The sequence below is a fragment of the Micropterus salmoides genome, unplaced genomic scaffold (assembly GCF_014851395.1).
Source record: "Micropterus salmoides isolate LMB-PRFRI ecotype aquatic unplaced genomic scaffold, ASM1485139v1 Ms_hic_scaffold_1, whole genome shotgun sequence".
NCBI classification, from domain to species: domain Eukaryota; kingdom Metazoa; phylum Chordata; class Actinopteri; order Centrarchiformes; family Centrarchidae; genus Micropterus; species Micropterus salmoides.
Genome location: NW_024040040.1, coordinates 31,528,995 through 31,554,592, shown reverse-complemented (window position 1 = coordinate 31,554,592; position 25,598 = coordinate 31,528,995). Strand labels below are relative to the sequence as shown.

The 25,598-nt window shown below is 41.0% G+C and overlaps 1 protein-coding gene across 1 annotated transcript in view; it reads right to left on the bottom strand.

Moving 5' to 3' along the window:
* mpp7a (membrane protein, palmitoylated 7a (MAGUK p55 subfamily member 7)) overlaps window positions 1–25,231 on the bottom strand; it is a 150,674-nt gene extending 125,443 nt beyond the window's left edge. Inside the window, exon 1 of the mRNA XM_038723941.1 lies at window positions 24,907–25,231. The gene's annotated coding sequence lies outside the window, so the exon portion shown is untranslated. The remainder of the gene's footprint in view (window positions 1–24,906) is intronic.
* Window positions 25,232–25,598: the final 367 nt, after the last annotated feature.

The window sequence follows — 25,598 nt, the reverse complement described above, 5'->3', positions numbered from 1 at the left end:
CAAAAATAACTCTATTTTAGCATTCACTCATCACTGCCGCTGAAAATAATCCCTAACACTATCAAAAAGCATTTGGGTTAAAACTGCAAACTTAAGGCATGAAACTGGTCACTTTGGGCCAACTTCCTGAGTAGATTTGGTGGATATTAGCTTACTGCAGAAATAGCTGCATGTTGGCAGATAAATAACACAAGACTGCAATGCAGATATGCCAAAGATAGGTGTTTGTGCAGAATTAGAACGACCACTGCATAAGGCTGCACTGAAAAGTTGATTTTTCAATTGTTAAATTATCCATACAGATGTCGGTAACAATGTTCAAAAAAACAAATTCTAGAGATCCTTATTGTAAGACAAAAAACACATTTACACCTTGCATTAACATGCATTTTCCCTTATCCAGATAACATTAAGTTAAAACTTCCCTTACCTTGAGAGGAACAAGAATGTCTGAACCAAATTTTATCGCAAAGCCAAATCAACCACACCAACAGCTGTGAAGACATGTCATTAAAACCCCAAAATGTTCACCTTCTCTTGGCAATTGAAAACGTCAGAGGGGGGACACATCGCCAGGGAACTATGAATATCTGCTTTAAAAATCCAGTATTGATCAGGCTCTACAGGATATCATACAGAGAGAGTCACTGGTTATCAGCTCGGTAAGTCAACCCAGGGTTTCCCAATCTAGCCATAAGCACATTCACATTAGGTGTGGTGTTTGCAGCATATGACAAATCCCAAACATGCAAGTGCATGCATGCAAGTTTACTGGCAGCAGAGCGGCATATTTTACACACAAAGAGCAAACTATAATATATAATACATAATCCAGGCTAAAATCAGCACAGCTGCAGCTGCCAAATGCAAGAAGGACAGCTGGCAAAAAAATCACTGTTTGTGTGAATGCGCAAGATAATAGGCTTATAATATCACTGCCCAATCATTAGGGAACAAGTAGATCTGACTATAATTTCATTTGTGTATTACATTAAATGAATGTGTTGCTTAGATGCATTGTTATTATGTATGAGCATTTAAGCTTTATTCTTTCAACTGTGTGTTGGCTTTTCTACCACACATAATACTCATTTATTCCAGCATTCTTTGCACTCATTACATTGTGTACATATATACTTGTATGTGTATGTGCACCTGTGTATCACATCCACCTCCGACATGTACAGTACATAATAATTACAATAATGGTAATAATAATTTTGCTCCTGCATCCTCTGTTCATTGCACTGTTGCACTATTGTCTCAATCTGTCTATTTTTGTGTGTATATTTATATATGTGTTCTCTATACTGTAGCCTGTGTTTGATTATTATTGTATAAGTAAGCACATCGTGAGCATTGTCCAGAGTCAAATTCCTCGTATGTGTACATATACCTGGCCATAAAGCTGATTCTGATTCTGATTCTAAAAGCCTTGAGCACTGAATAAGTGGTTGTTCGTACTTACTTACAAGAACTTGTACCTGTCACTTCAAAAATCCGATTCATTTATTTAACAAACTCAAAAATGTTCCAAACATTGTTCTTAATTAACTTCATGAAGGAACGAAACAAAAAATCCATTCATGCCATAGAAAAGCGCTCAAATAGTGTTCAAAAGACTGTATCTCAACTACAGCTTCTGTTCCCAACAGTTAATAAAAATTCACCTGCACACAAATAGCAAAGGTTGGGTACATGACCAGTCTCTTTAACTTAAGAAACAAACAAACGTAACAAACCTAAAGAAAAAACAAACATTTTCATATTAAACTTGAACAACAAAATATATGCTCATAATATTTAGCCTAGCATAAAAAGAAAAATTAAACTGTTTCCTAGAGAACTGATTGGTCAGCAGGCCTTCCTGTATAGCACTGATTTGCTCTGGAGCACTTCATATGTGAGAAGTAAACCACCATCGTGGGACTGAAAACCCAGGGTTAATCCTGAAGTTATCTCACTAACCTCAAAACCTGCTTTGTAGTAAAGGCCTCAGAACTAATAAGTAAACAAGACTCAGACCAGACATTCAATGCCAGAGTTTGCTACGTGTGATAATTACTACAAAGTTGTGTCAGGTAAAAAGTTATGACTACAAAAAACAAACAAAAAAAAAAAACTCCTGCGCACTGTCAACCATTCATTCTCACTTTATTTATTTAATTAAAATTCTGAGAACAATTGATCATCAGTAAGTGGGATTTTAAGAATTTCACAGTATCTTTGATGCTGTTTCCAAGAAGCTTTACACGTTTCTTTTTTTAATTTATTATTTTGATTTGATTTATTAGACAGTAACAAAAATAAATACATAACAAGATGCCATCACAGTGACATTATACATTTATCAGAACTGTCGAGGATAACACAAGAAAGTTACAAACTTATTTCCATTGTGGTCCTCATTGTAGTCTGATAAAGATGGCAAGGCAAGCTACAGATGAGTAAAGGAACCCTATACAATCAACCCTTACAAAATACGACCAAAATAAAAAAAAAAAAGAAAAGAAAAGCCAAACAAACAACAAAAAAATCTAACACATCCCAATACAAATTAAATCAAATTAAAAAAACACAAAAACATCCACTACAACAATAAATATTTCTTCAGACTACATAAAAACTCAAACTAATTAGCGTTTAACAACCATTCACCACATGCTCGATTAAAACAGCGATCTGACTGGCTTAACTTAATCTCAACTGGGAGTTCATTCCATTCCAATGCTCTACAAAAAGGTGTTTTGCCCAGAACAGCTCTTAAATCTACAAGGTACTATGCCTGTGGCACTGCTTCTAGTTGAGTAGCAGTGAGTTCCTAATAAGCTTAAAATAATATTTAAAATACCTTGGCTCATTCCTATGCAAAATCTTTCGTGTTAATCTCAGTTTCAACTGCCTCACTCTGTTTTCAACTGTCAGTCATTTTAGATTCTTAAGTTCAGAAGAGCCGACATGGGTCCTATTATTGAGGTTTAAAACCAACATGACTAATTTATTCTGTGCCGATTTCAGTATGTAGCCCTTTGTCCTGAGCTCTCCTGTGTCAGTACCAGTGCTTTAGCCTGGGCTTAACAGGGGAAGGAGGGCTGATGGGAGCTCAGATGGCAGAGGTAGTCACACAGGTCCGCCAGATAATAGATGAAGAGGGTTGAAGTCGGACTTGCAGTTAGGTTACACCAATAAAGACCCAAATATACACGCTGTCACTCTCAGGGGATGGAAAGAAGCACACAGCCCCTCATCTACTCAGTGATTCATTCTCAGGTTTTAATTCAATTCAGGAACAGAGTGAAAGCCCAGGGTTCACCCAGCAAATGCCAATGTGTAACAGCTGCCATATGAGCAGGTAGACATTCATCTGCATCAGCTACTAGATTACAAACGACCATCTAACTGTGACAGAGCTAAAAATAGGGCTTTTATTTAGTTAATCTGCAGAGTGGTGGCTTTTTGGAAATGCTGTATTTTTAGACAGTCCTATGATGCAAAAAAAAATTGCTGAACAATTCAGGCTGAATACAAGTGTAAAGGGGTCATTTTGCATTTTTACTGTGAACTACAGTAAATTAAATCAGGCATCGTTTTCCTGATGCTGCAGTGATCTGTCACATTCTGTCTTGCTGCAAAAAGCCTGTGAGAAGAAAGGGTAAACATTTAAATAAAAAAAATAAAAAAAGATTTACATACCTGGACTAAATCTACTATATTCTAACAAAAGATCTCACTCTGCTCTTCCATACAAATTGCAATTAACAAACATGATGGTAATCTGTCTCTGTTGCTCACCTGCAACTAGAATTGTATTTGAACAGCACTGAGGCTTTCTTTTGTCTTTTTCTCTCACAGCAGCACAGGTGCTTCTGCTAGCACTGAGATGATAGTAAAATTATTAATAGTAATAATAATAATAATAATAAGACTTGAGACTGAGAGGGAATAATGACCTAACCTCCATGTTTTGGCTTGGAAAATAAGACACAAGCCATCCCTCCTGCTGTGACATAAAAACATAACTTGTTGCGACTGATAATCCTGGTGCTAAGCTGCTTATAATAAAAAACAAACAATTACTAGATGCCACCCAGCTGGTGGGGTAGCATCATATTTGCCAGAGACTGGACTTAAGAGCAATAAACAGATGCCCTGCATTGAGATTGTGTCCAAAACAGGACAGAAAACAGATTTCATATACTTGATTAAGAAAAGGATGTTTGGGAATCAAGCAGCTAAATCGGAACATTGCTTCACACTCCAGTCTCAATATGCATGTCAGAAAAGCCACTTAAATGCATCAGAGAGAAGGATGTACACATTTGCGGTTTTCCAGTGGAAAGTGTTTTTCCTACTGGAGCCACTTCTTCCTGTAAGGCATCACACACAGGACACGGTCCCGCCCTCTGCCTCCTTCCTTTTGCCCAGGACACAAACACAGGTGTAAATCAGCCGGGATGACGGCTCTCCCATCTGTACTGTTACCCACTCTGGCAGGAGAATTCCAAACCACTGAGCATCCTCATTGCTGCCTCGTCCTGCCTCGTCCTCCATCACACTCCTCCACCCTCCCACACAGTGCCCAAATACAGTCGAGGCCTCTTGAGTAGCAGTTGTAAAATGGGCAGGTTTAAATGATGCCTGTGCTTGTGAATAAGGGAGTAGTTATACAAAAACAGTGAAAGAGTTTTGTTGAGTAACAACATTGACCAGGGACGTTCCACAAAGTGAAGCACAGGCCAAGTGCTGCCTGTGCTCTGAAGCACTCCTACCATTTGGTGAGAATAGTAGGAGGGTGGACAAAGACGCACTGTCTGGAGGAGACACTAACTGTCAACTGATTTTAATGTTACTGTTGCCATTTTAATCAGAAGTAGAACGGCTTTTCAAAAGTCAAGGTTGTCCGTTTCGCACACATGTTGTTTCTCTGTGAACAGAATTCTCAACATGAGATGGGAATTTCCATCAAGATTTCAATATAAGGCATACAATGTCTGAGAATGAAACAAGCTGATTTGTCAGGAGGAAAGGTAAAAATAAAACCTAGCTGCTGGCTACAGTTATTACTAGTATTTCCCAAGGGTATTAAAATGCAAATTTGAGCAATTCTTTTGCATTGATTTCAACATTGGCAAACTCTGACACACATTTGTGCCGCTATCACATATCTGACCTTCGGGGAAGCAGAGAGCCAGTGAGTACAAAATGGAAGAAGCTATGATAAATAGCTGCAACTCGCTGAGAGGATGGTAGAGATGGGAAAGATTCCCAGGTTTACAACTGCTGACACGAAGTGTTGATGTTTGTTTAGTTTTCAGGCACTTCTGTTTCTAGTGCTTAGTGGCATATATCTGAGCTTTCAGAAAAATTTCCCCCCAAAAATTTACCAGTCGTATTTACAACTTGAATGTTGACATAAACACTATTTACAAGTTTTTACTTCATTGAGGCCTAAAAGGGTGAACACACTCCCTTCAGTTATCCCAGCATGGTTCCACCTGCACACAATTTAATTGTGTATTAAAGAAGGGGGGCAGGGGGACAATCAAAATCTAGTTCAGATTCAAACAAACTAACTGTGATGGCCTTAGTTAACCCAGTGTCTCTTCCAACACACAGACCAAGGTTCCAAGAGTCCCAGCTTCTCCAGTCAACGAAAACTTTTCTTTTCTCCTTAACCCCCAACAGATGAAACCTCTACGACTGCTCACGATTTTTCATTGTACGTTCCCTACTCTATGTGGACATATGATCCCCTAGAGAGTAATAAAGCAAGCCCTTGAGGTGACCCAGACCTGACCCAGGACACACAAGACAGAAAGACAGATGGGCTGCAGCTACAAAACAGCTGAGCCCCACACTGAGCCTAATGACACATAGGAAGCTCAAGTGTATATGTACACACAACACACAGAATCCTGCATAGTAAGCAAAATTACATGGCAGATAGGCTACTTAGTCATAAATTGAGGAAAGCCAGAAAAACCATTCTCTTGCAAGATAACTCCTGGTAGGAATATAGAGCACTTAAGTGATTTTAAGGACTTCCAGTTCCATGTGAGTAATAGTTTTTAAAGTGAGGTAACAAAGATTTTAGCTGTTATATAAACCTACTGTGTTAACCAGAGAGTACAGTAGTAGTGTTAGCAGACCACAATAACATCAGGTACGCAGAATAGCAGAGTCAGACCATTACATTTTCTTAAAAGTCCTGTGATGCACACAATTATGTAACGCCTCGCACAGCGTGAGTTCTGTAAAACTCAGAGAAGCTTGTGGATGGCATAGCAAAGGCAACAGTGATTCAAATCCTTTAAGACATTTACATGCGCTTTAATTTGATGACTGATGACATGGAGACTATTAGGTTTGTGTGCATCGATACCTTTTCAAGCTTTGCTGGCTAAGCTCTGCTTTGTGTATTGAAGTTCTTAGAGCATTACATCATCAGATGAAACTCGGCACAACAGTCCACAATGACACACGAGAGGGTACGCAGAGTGATGTGTGCATGTGTGTCTAACAACATCATTATCAATTTATGCAGACAGTGTATGAGGAGAGTAAGCTTATGAACATCATTCTACTAAGGGAGTGAAGAGAGCATCACTGACAGGTGAGAACAGGAAAAGTATCTGTTAATACCATCAGAGTGCTCCATGTTATACCTGCGTGAACATGTTTTATTTAAACATGCAGGATGAATACTCTACAACTTCACTGTGTGGCCTAGGTTCATTCTCCCCCTGGGCATCACTCATCAAGAGGTTATCGACCATACTAGTGTCCTTCTAACCATTTCTCTTCAAATGAGAACATATGATGATATGATTTGTATGCTCAATATTTAATTATTTTCATTATTATTAGTTTTGTTTATATGTTTTTTTTCATTATGTGATAGAATAATGTTCACCTCCAGTCTATTGTCTATACTACAATAAATCAGTGAAGCCTTTTCTTATGTTCTAAGAAATTGTCACGATCCCCTAGTCTTGAACCCTTGTCCCAAGCTCTTGGTATGTGTATGCATGACTTTTGTTTATTTTTCCCCTTTTTGTGCAATTATGGGATGCTTGGTGTGTTTTGTTTTTCTGTGTTCTCCCTCCCTTTCCCTGCACAGTCGGGTGAGGCGTGTCCTTGGATCTGGTTCATTCGCTCACCTGCTCTTCATCAAGCAATCTCTTCAGCCTTCTAATACTGCCTCCAGCCATCCAGTTGCCGCCGGATCGTTGTGTCACTCGCACCTGCCAACTTCAAGTTGTTCTGATCCTTAGTAACTTTGTTTCTCTCCGTCTCTAGTCATCTGCATCAGCCATCGGTTTTGTGATCCCTGCACCTAACCCTTGCAACTCTGCCTGCCCATCAGCACCCACCTCTCGGACCTCAGCTCAAGTTCCCCGCCTGCCCGCCACCCTCTCTAACCGTGCTTACCATCCACCTTTAGTTCCCTGCAATAAACATCCTGAACTGCTCTCTGTCTCCGGTCTACTTCTGGGTTCTCTTTAGGAAATCCTGACAGAAATTATGTGTCTGTAATTAATGTAATGAAAATAGAGTTTGCAGTACCTGTGCCATGATGAAGACCATGTGAGGTTGAAACTGGCTGGTGTTTTAAACTAGGGAAGCACCAATCTAAGGTTTTCTCTCCTGATTTTTCAGAGGCATTTCCACTACCTCAACTGAGGATCTGCCAATACATTTTACCAATCCAATAGGAGTGCTCTCATTTTCGCTCATCCATCCTGACTGTGTGGAACTAATATGAAACAAAGAAACATAGATAAATTATTTTTTGGTGACCCCGTTTATTTTATTTCTCCTGCAAAATAAATTCAGTGAAGTTGAAAGCAAATTATTCAGTGCAAGAACAACCATGCTCACTATATACAGCTATATTCAAATTGTTAACAGAAATAAGGCAAAACAAACGTGTGTAATGAGGCAGCAGTAACTCTGTTGATGTTGACTCTGACTTATTTCCAACCAGATGGAGTCTGATGGAGTTTTGCTGGTAGCAGATGCTGTACGAAAGCTGCTCCTTTGGGTACAACAAGACAACTGTCAGCCAGGGCTGCTATGATCAGCACAGCACCAGACAGGCACCAGAGCTGCCAGCAAACGTGGGCTGAGACAGAGCAGGAGCAGAAAGATGGACCACCATAATGCAGATCGCCAATACAAAAGTGATTAAAAAAGCGACGTCCATCCATCCTTGACTGGCAGAAATGTCAAGATGCTTGTGACATAATTGGTTTGTATTTGTTTTACTGAGAACATTATAATATATTTACCCAACATCAGGCTGCGGGGGGTAGAGCCATAAAGTCCTGGAATTATTTCCATCATTGTCATGTGTGTGTTAGCCAAAACAGAGCTAACATGGTCCCATAGTCATAGCCGTAGGTGCGCGCTGCTTTTTAATGGAAGTGGGGCAGTTAACCAGAAGTACATTTGCTAAAACAACCTTTGGACTTTATCATTGAAGCCTTTTCCATTTTAATACCAACAAATACTGTTTAAAAACATTCTGTATGAGCAGAACTTCGGCTAAAGGCCCATTTAGACTCCTGCGTAGGGTCTATGTGCGTTCCTACGCCGTAGGCTACGCATGCAGCCATGCATTTATACTTGTGCGTAGGTTTGTCCGTCATTCTGCAATTACACCCCCAAACACTAGCGCTACAGCGTCCACTGTGTTGACTTTTACCAGCCGAGCAGGCTAACTTCTGGTTTAGCGCTCCGCTACGGTAAATGGGGTTAAAATTATAATCGTGCTGCTGGTGTAGCCTTTTCAAATGTTACCGACCGAATGGATCACATTCTGATAGCGAAACGAGTCATTTCGCTCGGGTTGCGATGGTCAAATATATTGATTCACTGTGTTACAGCCGCCGTTTTGGCCTCTAGTAAATGTTACTTTAAAGCGTGGGGTACTTCCGGTCGGCTCGGAGCCGCCCAATCACAGAGCTTACGGTCCGCGTCGTCAACATGTAGTTACATTTTGGAGGAGGTGCACGTCAGGCAACGGCGTAGCCTCTGAGTAGCCCTGTAGCCTACGCCGTCGATTCGACGCAGAAGTATAAATTGCATAAGTGTGTGTAAGAGAGTGTGTGAGTACCTTTGATAATCCATTCAGCACAATACACACAAGATTTTATTATTGCCGCAATGTTGGACATAGACACAAACACATACCTGTGAGCAGATGTGATGGATCTACAGGATCAATCCTGACAAGTCATAAAACAGAGAGACAGCCTGACCTTGAAAACTGCAACACAGCATTTTCCACAGCAGCAGTGTCACACATACACAGGCTATCAGAATGGAAGTATCATTATAGCCCTCCCCTGGCACAGTGACAGCAACCATAATGGAGTGTCAGTGATCAGCACCTCCCAAATTACCAACACACACAGGTCACACTGCAGCCTAATACTGTGTGTGTCCATGGGGGAACATGGGGACGAGTGCATGGGGGTGCCAAGCCTTACCAAATCTCCTCCACTCAACCTGATAAAGAACCTGACAGCAGCCATTACAAAGTAGTTCAACTCTGTGATTTTCCCTGAGATTAGTATGCATTGTACTCACAAACTCATGCACAATGTCTGTATGCAGAGATGCCAGCTGCAACAGGAGCTCAGGCTGCTCCTGTTGTGACCCTTGTGTTGCTCATCTCCTATTCTGCTGCCTCAAGTTCAGGTTGAATTTTTTATTTAGGAAAGGAAAGGGAGAGACAGATCTCAAACGTGTCCTGCAGTAGAGTCCCAGGTTATCTTCCTCCATTTAAAGAGACTGAGGAGGCGATGCGTGGGGGCTCCATGGTAAGACTTTGGTCTGTTTTTAGAGCTAGAAGGGCTTTAGAGTCGGGTTGCAGGGTAAAGGGGGTAAGCTAAAATGATGATGGGGTTGATAGTGGTGCTGTGACTTTATATGTGTGTGTCCCTGTCTGGCCACAGATTCCTGTCCTCCTGGTTCTTGATTAGGTAAGTGTTAAGCAGTAACTTTAGATGCTCGGGGGGGGGGGGGGGGGGGGTCGACAGAGCCTGTCGGAGCAAGAAAAAGGGATTACAACGTGATCTGAACATCTTTTTGGCTCATTTGAGCCATTAGATTTCAGACTTTGATTCAAGATCAGACAATAGGCCTCAGTGGATGTTGAGTCACATAAACACATTTGTTTCTGCAGGTTCTGTCCCCTTGATGAAAATCAAACCCTAGTCTTGTTCAGAAGCAGAATAGCACAGTTCAGGTAATGGCTTGTAAAACAGGTCTGTAAAAGCAGGTTATAACGGCTACAAAAATGTTTTAGTCGTCATGCCCACTGTGGGATAAAGAGGGAGTTTCTTGAGTAGATGCTGAAAATGAAGACATGAGATTCAATCCGTGGCTGTGATCCACACAGGGACATAACATGGCATGCATGGACACTTGTTTTTCATGCTTATACACCTACTTATTATACTTACCTAGTAGTTATTATATTAGGGGTGCAACTATGATGATTTTTGTCATTATCGATAGGCGTTTCTGGCACAAATGTGTAGAGTCTGGATCTGTGGTTGCGAGCCGCCTCCTGCCCCCATGTTCCTGCTGGACACTCGTTGCTACATACTAGCTTTAATACTATTATTAATTTCCATTGATGTCTGTATCACTACTACCTTTACTAGTGTTTGCCTTTTTCTCTAAAAGCAGCATATCCTCACATTAGAGAAGGTGGAACCAGATAATTACTTCTAAGAGGATTCAATAGCCAAAATCATTTAAGATAGTTATCAATGAATCAGTTTTCATTGCAGCTTTATATCATATAGCTATTTCTCTGGCATATTACTGAATTATAAAACTGCAAGAGGGTTGGTACTTGAAAGTTTGCCCACCCCCCCAGCCTTTAGTGTGTGCAGCATTTAATTCTTGAATTTGTATTTAGTTAGTGACCCTCATGCCCGCAGTTTGAAGCATAAGGCTACATCCACACAGGTTCATTTAGAGGATCTATTGACAGAAATGCAATATAAGATCCATAACTATGTTTTCAGAGGTGTAGACCTTACATATTGAACCATGATTTTTTTTTTTATCTTAGAATGAGCCATTTCTATCTACATACATGGCAGGTCCTCTTACATGGCCATGTTGCGTCGCCATGTTTCTACAGTAGCCTAAACATACAAACAGTTCTAAAGAGCGCGTTTCGTCACTACATTGAATACAGTACGTACGAAGTAGAAGAACAAGTAACGTTAGTAGTAGTAGTAGTAGTTGACTGATTTATTATAAGTAAGAAAAGAAGAGAATTTTGGACAACTGGAGCACTACTTTTACTAGTAGTCAAGTAGTGTAGATGTAGCCTTTAGTACTCACAGTTACTACCACTCTGGACTTCCAAGAGCTTTATTAGACTAAAACAAAACATTGCTGCATGTTTCATCGTAAGCCTTTCTTTCCTGTGTTTACACTGAATCACTTGCTGCTGGTAATTCTGCACTACCGAGAATGAGAACAAAACCAACAATGGGCGAGTTATTACTTGCAATTAGCAGCAGTTAGACACCGAGACACTGTGAAGTGTAGGGGGAAAGACAGACAGAGGTATTTACAGAGAAAGAGGCTGAGGTTCATGTACAGTAAAGTGGCTCAGCTGTTTTCTGTTGCTGGGAAAGTGTGTATTGAATTCACTGGAGGTAGGGAATGGGGACAAGAGAACAGGATGATCATGCATAAAAATGTCAGGAAATGAATTCTCTGTCTGGTGAATGATTGTTTCAGAGGGCCTCTTCCTTTATCTCTAAGTTAGCTCCACCAATTAACACATTCCTCCATCCTGCTATACAGTACGCCGTCATATAAGAGAGATCAGTGAAAACAAGGGTGTAACCCCATTTCTCAGTACCCTTAATCATTTTGCATGGGCTTTGGTTGCTAGGAAAAAAAGAGTAAGCATGAAGTAGGATGGACAATGAAGAACAATGCCTCAATTCAGTAGTATTCAGTAGTGCCCCAAACTCCAAATGTGACTCACCTCATTTAAATACTTCAGGGTTTTGAGGGACAGTCTAACAATGCACTGAAAAGGGTCATCAAGGGACTTTACACCACAGTGGATCAATGTGTCACTAATGTGAGTGATTCTGCTTGAATTAAAGTTTCAGGCTTTTTATTCATTGTTCCTGTAATCGAGGTAATTGTCCACAGCTCCTTTCAGCTTTGTGTTCCCTCCTCTGTCACTTCTATCGGATGTTGGTTTGTCGCCTGAATCAAAAGACATTTTGTCCAGCCAGTAATGATCCCTATTTTCTACGACAGCCTTTTTAAGTGGCTAGGCAGCACCTGTCAGCAGTTTGATAAAACCGTACATACACACACACACACCATTATTTCTCCCTGCTACCCACCTTCTTCATCACTCACTCTGAAGTGCTTTCATCTCCACTCTACTCCACATTCCACACACAATGACATACAGCCAGCACTTCCTCCTCCACTCGAGCGGAGAGGTATCACTTTCTACCACAGACTGCCTCTCATCTCATTGCTGCTTTGTAAGTGAAATCGGAGACACGATGAGACAATTTGTTAAGCCTGGAATAAAACATAAAACTCTCTAAAAAGTTTTTTTGTTTGTTTTAACAATAAGAGTGTTTCAAAAGTTCGTACAATGTATGACTAAGGTTTAATGTAAATGCAGAAGAGAGAATTGTGTGATTAAGTGTGGGTAAGTGCCACCCTTAATGTTTAACCAGGTTACAAGTTACAATGTTAGAAGGTCAACTTCTGTGGAAGTAACACCACAACAGAATTAGGAGGAATTAACATCAAACACAAGTCCTACAATACATTATGCTATTATGGAACACCTATTCAGCTCGTTGCAGCTAACCAACCGTTGACTTGTTTGGTTTTGTTTTCAAATAAAACAGAGTCATTTTGGTCACAAATGCAACAGAAAGTTGGTTGAACCTTGCTGCTGTGTCACTGTTTGTCCACCACTTTTGGGCATAACTGGAAACTAGTAACTCTGCCCAAATCAGGAGTGAACGTCCTGGTTCATGAACTTTGCGGATGCTAAATAAACAACTATTTCAGACTGGAACTAATCAGCTCACCAACACAGGAGAGAGAACAAGCTATGGGTCGAGACTAAACTTTGCTCCCCTATGAGTACACTAGGTTTTAAAAACATAAATTAAAGGAACTTCACAAACATATTTCCAGTCCACATTTCTTCAAGTGCAAATAGGGAGTGGCCCTCTCTGTAACATAATGAAACTTTCATGGAAATAACCTCACAAAAAAAAAAAAAAAAAGCCCAGATAACTCTTAGTGAGTCAGTGGAGGAGTACCTGGCTGCTATCTTCAGTAAGAATGAGATAATCCCAGAGCTGAAAAGTGAGCAATTTAAAACTTCACTGTGACCCAACACAAAAATGTACAAAATAAAACTATTATTTTGACAATTAAAACTGATACCAATATGTACACGCAAAGAGGTGGTGTGACGGGGATAGCTAGAACTACCAGTGTTATTTCTGTGAATGGTGCCCTCACTGAGGCTCCATCCACACTACTCTGTTTTTGAAACAAATACAATCTCCGTCCACACCAGCGTTTTAGAGTTGATCTCCATCTACATTAAAACTAATGTAAATGTAAACGACTGAAAACACACATCTAGTGGCCGTTCACGTACCCTGGGCATGTGCGTGCCGGTGTAAACATGAAGCAGATGGTCTCTCTCTTCCAAAGTTACAGAAGAGTTGGCAAAAGATTAACGTAATGTAGACAAAGAACCACACCAGATTTTCTTTTTTGTTTGCATGGATCAATAACGAGCTGGGACTGTTACTGAATGTAACACAGGAGTTAAAAGCAGCTGTGGCAGCGGAAAACAGACTGAGAGTCATCACAAAGTAATTATGGCAACATACACAGTAGTAGCCTACAAATGTAGGCTATAGCCTAATTGTTATTTGCACGGTACAAAATATTTTAATAAATATACCAAATCAAAAACTCATTGTGTTTCTGCTTTGCATGACTTACAGCCTATTTCGACTCTTTGCTCAGAACAAGTCTGTACAATAAACAGAGTAGATACCGTAAGGATGCCACTGATGTGATTGACAGGCCAGAGCTAACTTACCACACTCTGAGCAAATATACCCAGGTGTGTACAAATTCACACACACACAGCTCTACAAGATGAAGCTGCTTCACATTATGACAAAAATGCATTTATGTGCCATTATAGCAATGCAAATGTTATTGCTGGAGAATTCAAATTATGTTAAAGCCATGAATGTCTCCCTAGTTATTGTCTGTCTTCCAAAAAACCGACACTAAGCTGCTGTATGAAACTTCTGCCTAAACCTTGGGAAGGATGAACATACAACACGAAATAACGAAGACACTTATTCAGTAGTAATAAGTAGTGTTACTTTGTTATTGACTACAGTAGACTTCGGACAGCAGCATGAGAAAAAAGAGACCAAAAATGAGACCACCTATCAAATCACACCAACTGAAGTCCCTCCTCTTATGGTGGGGAAAAAAACAAAAACAAACAAACAAAAAAAAAGTACAGTAGTCAACGGCGAGTGACAACAGATTTTTTGATCCCGTTTGAATTGAGCCCTGAATTACACATATGATGTTTGTCAACCTGAAAGAAAATGTTGCAAGTAAGTTGTTGTAAAACTGGTGAAGTATAAGACTGTAAAAATACGTAACTAGAAAGACCACAAACCCAAAAGTCACATACCGATATCGGCCCGATACGGACTCAAATAGCTGGATTGGATATTGTGGCAAGGGGGCCGATCTATTCAATTAAATTACGTGCGTACTACATGATGCGTCAGCAGTGCGCCAGTAGCCCCGAACATTTTGCTAGGAGAGCTAACATGGAGGGAGCTAAAAACTGGTGGTAAGCAGTTTAGAGGTATTTCACACGTTCTATGGCTACTTGCAATATCTGCAAAGTGTTATGAGGGTTGTCGGTAGCACTGCAAAATGTAAAACACCACCAACTTTATCGAGCACCTCTAGAAGGATCATGCCAAAGATCATGATTCCTAGTCTCTTCCTCACAGTGAGGAACACAGCTCACTAATTTTACCGTGGTATCGGATCAGTACTTGGCATCTGCCGATAAACAAAGCCCAGGTACTAGCATTGGTATCAGGACTGAAAAAGTTGGATCCATCGATTAAACACATCAGGCGAGATACATTTGTGAGTGTAACACAGGTAAGTTCTGCAATTACACCGCCAAACGCTAGTTGGCTGATTGTCGCTCGAGTTGTGACGGTCAAATATATTGATCCACCGTGTTACAGCCGCTGGTTTGGCCCCTAGTAAAATTTTTCTTCAAAGCACGGGGCACTTCCTGTCGGTTCGGATGCATTGAGAGGCTACCCAGCCAACCAATCACAGTTCTTATGGTCCACTTCGCCTCGATGTGTAGGTACATTTTTGAGGAGGTGCACTTCAGGCTACGCTGTAGGGTACGGGATCACACTTACGACTGGTGAAATTTATATCAAGTGCTTCTATTATGCTAAGAAACTTGATTTTCTCTTTTACACTATGCAGTTATCTGCCAGGTTTACTTTCAAAAGCCTAAACACACCCTAAGCAAATGCAAGTTAATGAAGTTTTTACATATGAATGTCGATCATTTCTTAAAACTCCAATATACAAAGTTCCAAGCTCAATACAAGTCTAGGCTGTTGGTGATGAGAGAATCCATGCTCCAACATACCAGGGTCTTTAGTCATACAGAAAGACTGTCTCACTAAGCCTTTTTCTTCCGAACACTGAGAAGCTGATCTCACTGTTTATTGGTTCCTCACTCTGGCTGAGGTTGTGCAACTCAGCAAAATCAGCTCCTGCAGTGTTTGTTTGGAATAAAACATGCACTGCATTGGGTTGTGGTAGTTGAGAACCATCACCAAGTAGACTAACACAATAAAATGGTTTGAAACCTAAGCCTAAGATAGAAAGCTGACCTCTTGGCTTTAACTTCAACCTCTTCCTCTGTCAGCTGATTAGGCATAATAACGTATCCTATAACTGTGTAGGAGTGGACTGGTGGAAAATCACCACTGGGATCCAGAAATTACACCCAAATCCAACAATTTCACTTAATCTGCAAGAGATTCTTTTTAAAGATTTAAGTAGTATTCATCTGTTGGGAAACTCCCATAGGCAGACAAAATGGCATGTAAGTTACTCATGGATTTCAGTACAAGCAGGTATAGAGGGCTTATATGTATGCTTCCATGCAGTGTTTGACCCCCAGGTTGTTTGTTATAGTGCACACATATCTGGCACAGTGGTAGTACTTCTCTCTGGTGACGGTAATATTGGCACCTATAGGTGGTTTAATACACAGGGTGTAATACACAGTTTTGTCGAGCCAAGAATAATGTCTTACTACTCAGATAAACAGGCGTTTCTTTAACCTGGGTTGATTAACAAAGCATCTTGGATCTATTTACTCTACTTGAAAGCTTGTTTGGCATCAAGTGTTTGTCACATTCTGACCAAAAATAAAAGTTTAACCACATAATTAACCATCTGGTTTCTTCAATTTTCACTCAGGAGCAAAAATGTGCCTTAAAAATTGAAAGGAATAATGATTTGACATATGTCGTGATAATTATCAATATCAAATGATAAGAAATGTTTTTATCGTAATAACATTTTTAGCCGTATCGCCCAGCCCTACATACCATACATTCATATCTATCCATCTATCTGAATGCTTCCCTGGAAAATCTTCTCCACAGGATTTTGGGCCTTTAACAGCAGTTCCATCCTGTAAAGACGCTGTCTGGTCCACAGTGGCCCACTGGCACACAATACTCCTCTGTTCACCGGATGCCAAATGGTCCAGTCATCCATCAACACCCCCCACCCCCACCCCCACCTCTCCTTTGCTCTCCATCTTTTCTCTCTGTATCTGCCTTTCCATGACCATGACAGACAGTGCTGATGGTCAGTCAGATTAGCATCAAGCCACTGAAGGGACAACTTCAAAACGGAAAAAGAAAGAGGCGCTTTGTCTCTATCTCGAGCTGACAACCCCACAAGTAAGAACTGGGTTGGGAGGAGATCTAAGTAACTGGTGCCATCTTGGTAATTGGTACTATGCCATGACATCTGACCAGTTCAAAAATATCTTATTAATATAACTTCAACGTTTTTTTGGATTTGTTTATACTGTATATCTTATTCCTATCCACTACTCAATTCGACTAACTGAAAGACTTTTGAAAGTATTTTGTCACGTCTGCTGTAGGTTTTGAGTTATCCAGTAACATGTCAATCCCTAGAAGCTACAGTCCTTTAACATATTGTACTATGCACCATAAAGAAACTGCCCCAGTGAACCTACAAACCAAACTCCAACTCCACCCTGTGGAGTCTATCTATTCAAACTCTATTCAAATCTAAAAGTGACTCTACAAACTGCATGATGGTCACTACCATTGCAGACAAAATAAACCACTCCCTACACACTGCTGCATGAACACCATATGCTTTCTGTTATCAAGGCTTGACAATCCAAAGCAAACTATAAATATCACACTTTTATTTCACCAGAGCCAAAAACCTACACTCACAGGCATTTCCATAAGGTGACTTAGCAATTAGTGGTGAGCTAAGAGACAAGTTGGCGGAGAAGCCTTATGAGAGCTTCTTAAATAAAGGGCAAATTCCAAATTACACATTTGACAACGATAGGCTCAAATTATGGCAGCCATTCATGTTGGTTTTGTTTTATCTATGCCATCTGAAGGCATCCTTTGGACATTTTACTTTCAGTGTGGCAAAACTGATTAGCATAATCTGGCAGCCAGCAACCTACATGATACTGGAGGAAATGCGTGTTACCTTAATTAAAACACTTAAGTAATGGAAGTAACTTACATGGCATACAGAGCACAGTGTGCAGCATACAGAGTCCCACTAGTTTAGATAGATCACAATCCAATCCCCTTGTCTGCCATCATCCAGATTGAATAGTTAGACCGAGCCATCAAAAGCGATGATTGCATAGTTAATAGTTCTAATGGGCCTTTGTGAAGGGGTATTCACAGTTAAGTTGCTGTAATTGGACTCAATGAGCAACAAGGGACTAGACAGAGCGTGGGCATAGTGGAGTAAAACAGAATGAATGCCTGTCCGATACATGAACACACAAACATCCACACAGAAGCTTGAGAACATGCTTTCAAGTTCAGACACAAAAGCATGCATTCACACGCACATGCACACAGACCTCATTTTGCCCCATCTAACATTTACGTGTTGTGGAGTGTAGTCAAGAGGCAATTAAGGGGAGCAGAGATGTTAATGTGCAAATGAAAATTCAGTCTCGAGGGGGACCTGTAGCCAGAGTGTACAGAGCTATGACGGACACTACTGGAGACGCCCTACACACAATAGGGGGATTTAGGCAGTGAAAACCAGTGTAGCTGTCTGGAAAGAGTCCCTGCCAACTAAGAGAAAACAGGCAGCTAAAGAAAACCATCTTATGCCAATCAGCACTATTCTGAAGGACTCAAGGCCTCTAAAAGACCCTACCCACTGTCACAAAGAAGCTAGCATACTACTCAGTCGCCCCTATTTCTTACCTGTTTCCTACCAGTCATCAAATCAGTGGTTACACTGCAGCAAAGTCAATGGTTGAATAGATATCTTGACCAGGAAATTAAACATGCTTTAACTGAATGCAGCTACAGGTAATGTAGATAAACGTGTGACAGCCCCAGGGGTTGCCGTGTTGTGTTTGTTGTCTTTCAGTGTTCTGGTACCTGGTTGGTAAGAGCTGGAAGCCATCAAGGATTTTTTAGGCAGCTAGCTAATGTCTCCAGGTTGCATAAAACCCACCCTATCCTGGTAGTCTGTGGTCTCCCTCTCCTCTGGCACCACGTGAGGTTACTTTCTGATTTTCTGAAGTTTATTTTGCATTAACCTGGCATCATGTGTCCCAGCCAGCTTAGCCCCTTCCCTGGATGGAAGCAGGGGGTGTGAGATGGTGGTGGAGATGGCAACCGTTTTCGACATAGTTTGCAGATTGATGTCTTCTGAGCAACATCCGTCTTATCAAAGCCAAACCACCTCCATGTGAGTGATGTAGATCCACATCCAGCAATGTAATTTAATGATGTAGATTATGTGGCTGCTGGTGTCAGTGTTTTATCTCCTGGCCCTGTTTGTTCACTAACTGTGTACACAGACAGAATGCCAGCTTGATGTCACGAAGCTCTCACCAACATCTGGCAGCCTCTTGCTTGGTCACTCTCTTTTTCTCTTCTTAGCTCTCTCCGTCAAAGCCCTTCTTTCTCTTCACCTCTGCCATTAGCTAACATTATATCCGTAGAGACTGCTGTGCCCAGTTATGTTGCCTGCGGTGTCGCTCTCCATCTGTAGCAGCATAATGTTGCTTGAAACTTGGGTGACAAGATAGCCAACAATGCTAGATGGCAACCGACACAAGAGCACTTACAGTTAATGTTACCGATGTCCAAGCTGTCTTAGTTAGTTTGCTAACATCAACTCGAGATTTATAGCTAGCGGCGTGTATGGCACGGAGAGGCAATGATAGTGACGTCACTCACCCTATTACAAGTCAGTGAACCATAAAAATGATCATTTCATGATAAAAAACAGTGTTTCCCCTACAATTGTTTCAAATGTAATCAATATCAAATTCATTGATATTGATTTCATTTGTTATATTTTCTTGAGTTGTTGAAATTGCATTCATCCACCACATGATTTCTGATGATAAAATCTGTTTAAATTGTAAAACACAGAATTCAGAAAAATTAAAACGGAAAACAGAATTTGGCAAAACGGATTTCATAGGGCCCTAATTTGACCTTACCCTCTATAACCTGCGACCATTAGAGCTCTAGAAAATTTAAATGTTTGTGTGAAAAAAAACATGAAAGCTTCATTCCCCTCTTTTATTTAATACAAGCAAAGTCTCTCACAGCAACAAGCAAGGAGCAGATGGTGGCGACATCAGAGTGTAATGTGTGCGTTAAAACATAGCTGTGTTCTCATTACACTTAGATGAATTTCAGTCTATCTCATACACTGCACGGTCAAGTTACTGTGAGATCAAGACAAGGAAGGAAAACATCAGTCACATGACCAGTGTGTGGTAAACAAGCTCTCCAAGCACTCTAAATATCAACACAAGTTACATGAACATTGCAACCTCATGGTCCATAAATTCAATACGGGATACGCATCACTGACAGGCGACACAGATCCTCTCACGCTGATGGTGCAAACCTCAAGCTGTGAGGTCAAAGGTCAATAAGTTATTTGTCCGGTGAATTATCGTCACATCCGTTGCACTTATTTGTACTTCACATGATTTCAGTCCTTAGGTCAATTTTCCATCAGCATTCAAGCATAAAATACTAACATAAATTCGAACGACAACTCCTCTGGGGTTGCTGTGATTTACTGGACAGGACCACAAACAAGTACACACTTTAACCTATTTTGGTTCTGTTCACTCCAAGTATGTTGAATTATTCACAGGGTGGCCATAAGGGGAATGGGCGTAGTAATGCTGGACAGGGGCCATGCATGGAAAACCCTCATAAATAAAACAACATTTGACAAATAAGCTTGAAGCCAGTCGAGTGAGCCCACTGCCTCGCTATGTAAGTCTATAGCCTTCACTGACTAATTACAAATTGGTCACAAGCTGTTATAGACTTACAGTATGTCTCCACTTGGTTGTGCAACAATTCCACATTGACCAATTCCTTTTAAACACTGCTTTAGCTTTAAACAATGAACAACAAAATCCTAAAAAAAAAAACCCTAAAAAAACCATCTAATTTGCAAGATTATTATCAAGGCCTTTTGTGTATACAGTATTCCCACAGCAATATCTCATAGTACACTTTCCTGTCAGCCCAAGGCTTTAAATGCAGTTAGGCTGTAGATGCAGCTGAATAAGAAGCTGTACTTTGCAACTGGAGCTTTGAACTTCTTAATAGCCTTAAATTGGGAATGAAACAGTGTCCCATAGCAAAACACTGCACTTCTAGGCCACTCATGTCTCCTATAATACAGAAACACATTAATGCTTAACCTTCTTCTTGACGGTTCAGAACCTGACTTGCTTTCCCACGCCCAGTACTTTTACCGCCATTCACTCAACTCCCTGCTTTCTCCAAATCACGGTCTGCAGAAGTCAGGAGGGCAGCATGCCTGCACAGTGAGCACACAGTTTGAGCTGGAATATAGTGAAGCCAACACAGGTGTCTGATGGCTGGCATCTGCTGGGTGGGCTCATTCCAGCGCAGCACTGCAGAAGCTTAGGGGGGTGCTGAGAGAAACCCTATACCTCTGTAGAGCAGTCAGGGGCAAAACAACACAGCCTCACTACTGGTGATGCTCATCAGCTGTGACCGTGCCAGAGACCCTTCCAAGTACATCACTGTAATCTCTCCGTCTGGGATCTGCAGATCTGCAGGAGGCTCACTATTCCATTGCGGACACACAACAGAGATTATGGACACGCAACAAAGATTAGTGATACCATGGAGTAAGATGGTGATTATGCATGTAGGATGGAAGGATAAATATATGGATGGATGGATGAAAGAAAAATATGTGGTTGGATGAGTAAAATAATGAATGAAAGAACAATTAGATGAATGGAAGGGTGAATGGGTGAAAAGACAGACATGTCAATGGGTGTATGGATGGTTAGATGGACCGACAAATGTCCAGTCCTCTCTATATATGCTTCTTCAGCTAACCAAGGCAGACTGACTCAAAGATGAACGCTGCACAAGTGCAATCATAGCATAAAAAAACATTTAAAACGTCAGACAAATAGACATTCAGTATTAAATGGTTTCATCAGTCTGGTTACAGACTTCATAACTGGATTAAGCTACTGCAACAACATACCTGTATTCATATTTCATGTGATGCCAAGTTTAGCAATGGCTGGTAGTAAAGTAGGTTCACCTCAAAATGTCAGGAGGCAGCGCTCAGAGACCTGAGCTGAGAAACCACTCAACACTTGATCAAGACGCAGAGACCTCACTACAAATGAATGCTGCTGAAACACAGTCACTATAAAGAGAGGCCAAAACTATGTGACAGCCTCTCTTTACATTCTCTGGCTGCTTCAGTATTTTGCTTCACCTCAATACCAGAATGACTGCATTCCTGCAGGAACAGAAATTTCATATTGTTCTATTGAAGGCATTCACTGTGACAAGAGCCATTGCTTACTTGACTCCAAATTAAGATTAATTTAGTCCCTGTGTTACATTTAAGATAAATAATCTGTGGAGGTGTTTAGAGGATGGGTAAGAAGACAAAATGAGTGAAATAACAAGACAAGGCAATCTGCTGTGATTCTGAGCGAGTTGATGGTGATCCAAACTAGTGTTTGGATTAAGAGTCTTAAACCACTGTATCCTATCCACCCTTAAGCCCCAAGAAAATAGCCTCGCTGCTGACAAGCAGTTATGGAAGCCAGCTCTTGGCTTTGTCCCTTGTCTTGAACAGTGCAATAGGCTGCTGACAGTTTCTCATCAACATAAGCCGGGCTGTTGCAATGACAGGAAGTGTTTGTCTCAATCAGCAGGTTGCTTGGATGAATTCTGGGAGTTGAGCCTTGCGCGCATAGCATTCTTAGTTCCCACACCCTGCCTCCCTACTCCGTGACCCTCCACGCCAGGAACAAAACCCTGGGAATGTGAGCTATGCAGAGCTGCAGCGCGGAGACACCTGTTCAGACAACCAACACAGGGCAAAGTCTCCTACACGGGCCTCGTCTGGGCCACCGCATCCAACCCCACCCTGACCTCGACTGCCTCCATATACACACTCTGGCACTGAGGACACAAAAATCAAGAAACAAGCTTTTATTTTCATGTCACAAGGGCACTCACACAGGCCAGGCCAGCCAAGACAATTTCCAGGTAGCAAACCTTTGCAGCTCTTACAAACATTTACCTCTTGTATGATGTATCCAATCACTTCATTAAAGAGACTATGAGCTCATTTACATGTAAAGCAAGGGCATAATGAAACCGTCACACACTTGTCAGGATGGGAAGCTACTAACCTCATAAACGAGAAAGCCGGAGAAATGAACTGGACTAAAATACTTCTCCTGAGAGACTCTCCCTACACAGCTGGGATACAGACTAAAGACCCACAACCTTTTTGTAGGCAAGATTTAAAAGAAGAATTAGGCTATTCCCAGTGAGAGCGTAGGGGCTGGCCAAAAAGGCAGACAAACCACTGAGGTTTCAGAGTTTACACAGAGAAATGTCAGCTTTCTCAAGATCCCCTTTAGTGGCATTCAAATACAAGAGAGAGAAGGTCATCCTCTTACTGTAGTTCTCTTTTTCTCACAGCCAGAGCGCCATAACAGTGACGAGGAGACCAACAGGAAGCAACATTAATGAATAATGGGACATCATGCAGACACTGTCAAGTAAGCAGTGAGGTTTCTAATTAATGAAGCTACACACTATTAGACACTGATCAATATGGAATGTTTTGAAAGCAGTATGCTTTGTAACAAGGAATGCAGTTTCTTGGTTGACTAATGTACCTGTAACGATGCTCTTCCAACCTTAGTTGTACAAGCGGTTTAACATCTGAATTAACTTTTTTCCCCCAGCGCCTAAAGATCAAGTTCAGCACTTCTGCTGAATGATGGCCATGTGTGCATTCAAGAAGTATGCAGACTCTGTCCAGTGGAACAAATGACTTAATGGAATGCAAAATTACTACCGACGTCTTGGGTCTCTCTGATTTTCTTATACCACATGAAGAAATAGAGGCATTTTCATGTCAAAGTAAAGATACACAAGGGTCTTAAGTATCCCATGTGATAACATTCATTTCACAGCATATCCTCATGCAACAGTGGTTATGAAGGAATGATGTAAGACAAAACACAGGGTGTCCCACTTCATTATAATATACAAATTAAAAGTATGCAAAACAAATGGCTGTGTTGGGTTGTAATGGAAGCTGGCCAAGTGCTGAGTCTCCCAGTGAGCAGTCAGCTCAGAGGCTTGGTGCTGTCAGCCAGTGACAAGCTCTGGGTCACCACACTTGACTATGCAGGACACAAGGGCTCTGTATTCCCTCTGGCCATGCTACATGGCATACTGTACTTCCTGGAGAGTAGGAACTCCGTGCGATTAGGGTGTGGGTGTGTGTGTTTGTGGAAGTTGAGGGGTTGTGTCACGAGGAAATATTCTCATTATGGTTTGTGTGTCTATTAGCATGCTTAGACTATTATAGTTGTACGGCCACAAGAGGTTCTAGGGTAGGTTTTGTACTTTTTAGCATTACTATAACAGCTTGTCATTTTAATTACAAAGCAAAAATATTAGACCTTCACCAAAGCTATATTCACTTTCCCACGGAAACTCTACAAGAGATGCCAGGTGAAATTTTATTGAAACAAATGTCACTAAAAAGTCATATTAGTGAATAATTGCACATGAGTGTGCATAGGGTACGCTTTTCTAATAAGTAACGTACTTTTTCAGTATGTACATCAATGGCTAGGCTCCCAGAAGGTTACATTATTATTATTAATGCACCTCGCTATTAGCAACAAGTTCGCTGTTAGGTTAAATTACTGCATTAGCCCATGAGTAACTTACACACAAGCCGAGTAACGTTAATACAGTACTGTTGCTCTGTCATTAGTCGTATTAACATATAGCTACATGCTCTGCATTTCCCATAAAGTCATAAGGATATTTTCGACTGTTTAATTAACACTGTAACAGCCTCTTTGTTTTCATCGGCTTGACAATAATGATACAAGTGTTTAGCGAGATACAATTTGTTGGTAACGTTACTCACTTTGCATCGGAGGTCGGAGTTGAATGGTTTCTTGCTGGTCACAATGTTACTCCAAAGGCTCCTTCGACAATAAAACTTTCAGTTGTTTGATTTTCCCCTTTAGAAAACGTGATTCGTTCCTTCAAAAGCTCCTTAAGTCCTCCACGCTCTCTTCCGATGTCTCCTAAACACAACCTTTCAAAATGTTACGCCTCGGCTGTGCCACTCTCCAAGACAGATAAAGAGGTCTGTCAAGGGGCTGATTTGGAAACGGTTTGTTTATTTAGACGCAACGTTAACGGCTGGATTTGTGACAACACAAAGCTGTTCAGAGATCTGTGCCGTACAGGGGTTTCGCTACAGAGGCCGCCCAATCTGTTCGCTCATTGGTCGGTATTATATTAAGGCGTGCCCATTGGTTAGGTCCTGTATTTTTATTGGTTTGTGGTATTGTCAATCACCAGCTAATGCCTACGCTGTAAATTCGCTTCTCCGCCGAAAGGAGACACCAAAACAATTGCACTTGGACAGCACCCTTCTCCGAGAAATAGTTTTTATAGAAATATATACATATTCATAAGAAACTGCAATTTACAAAACATAAAGGTAAAAAACACAACAAAACATTGACATAAAACACAATATCACAGAGTACGGTTTATAGACCTGCACTTTTATGAGAAGTGCTATGAGATAACTGTTTTTTGCGATAT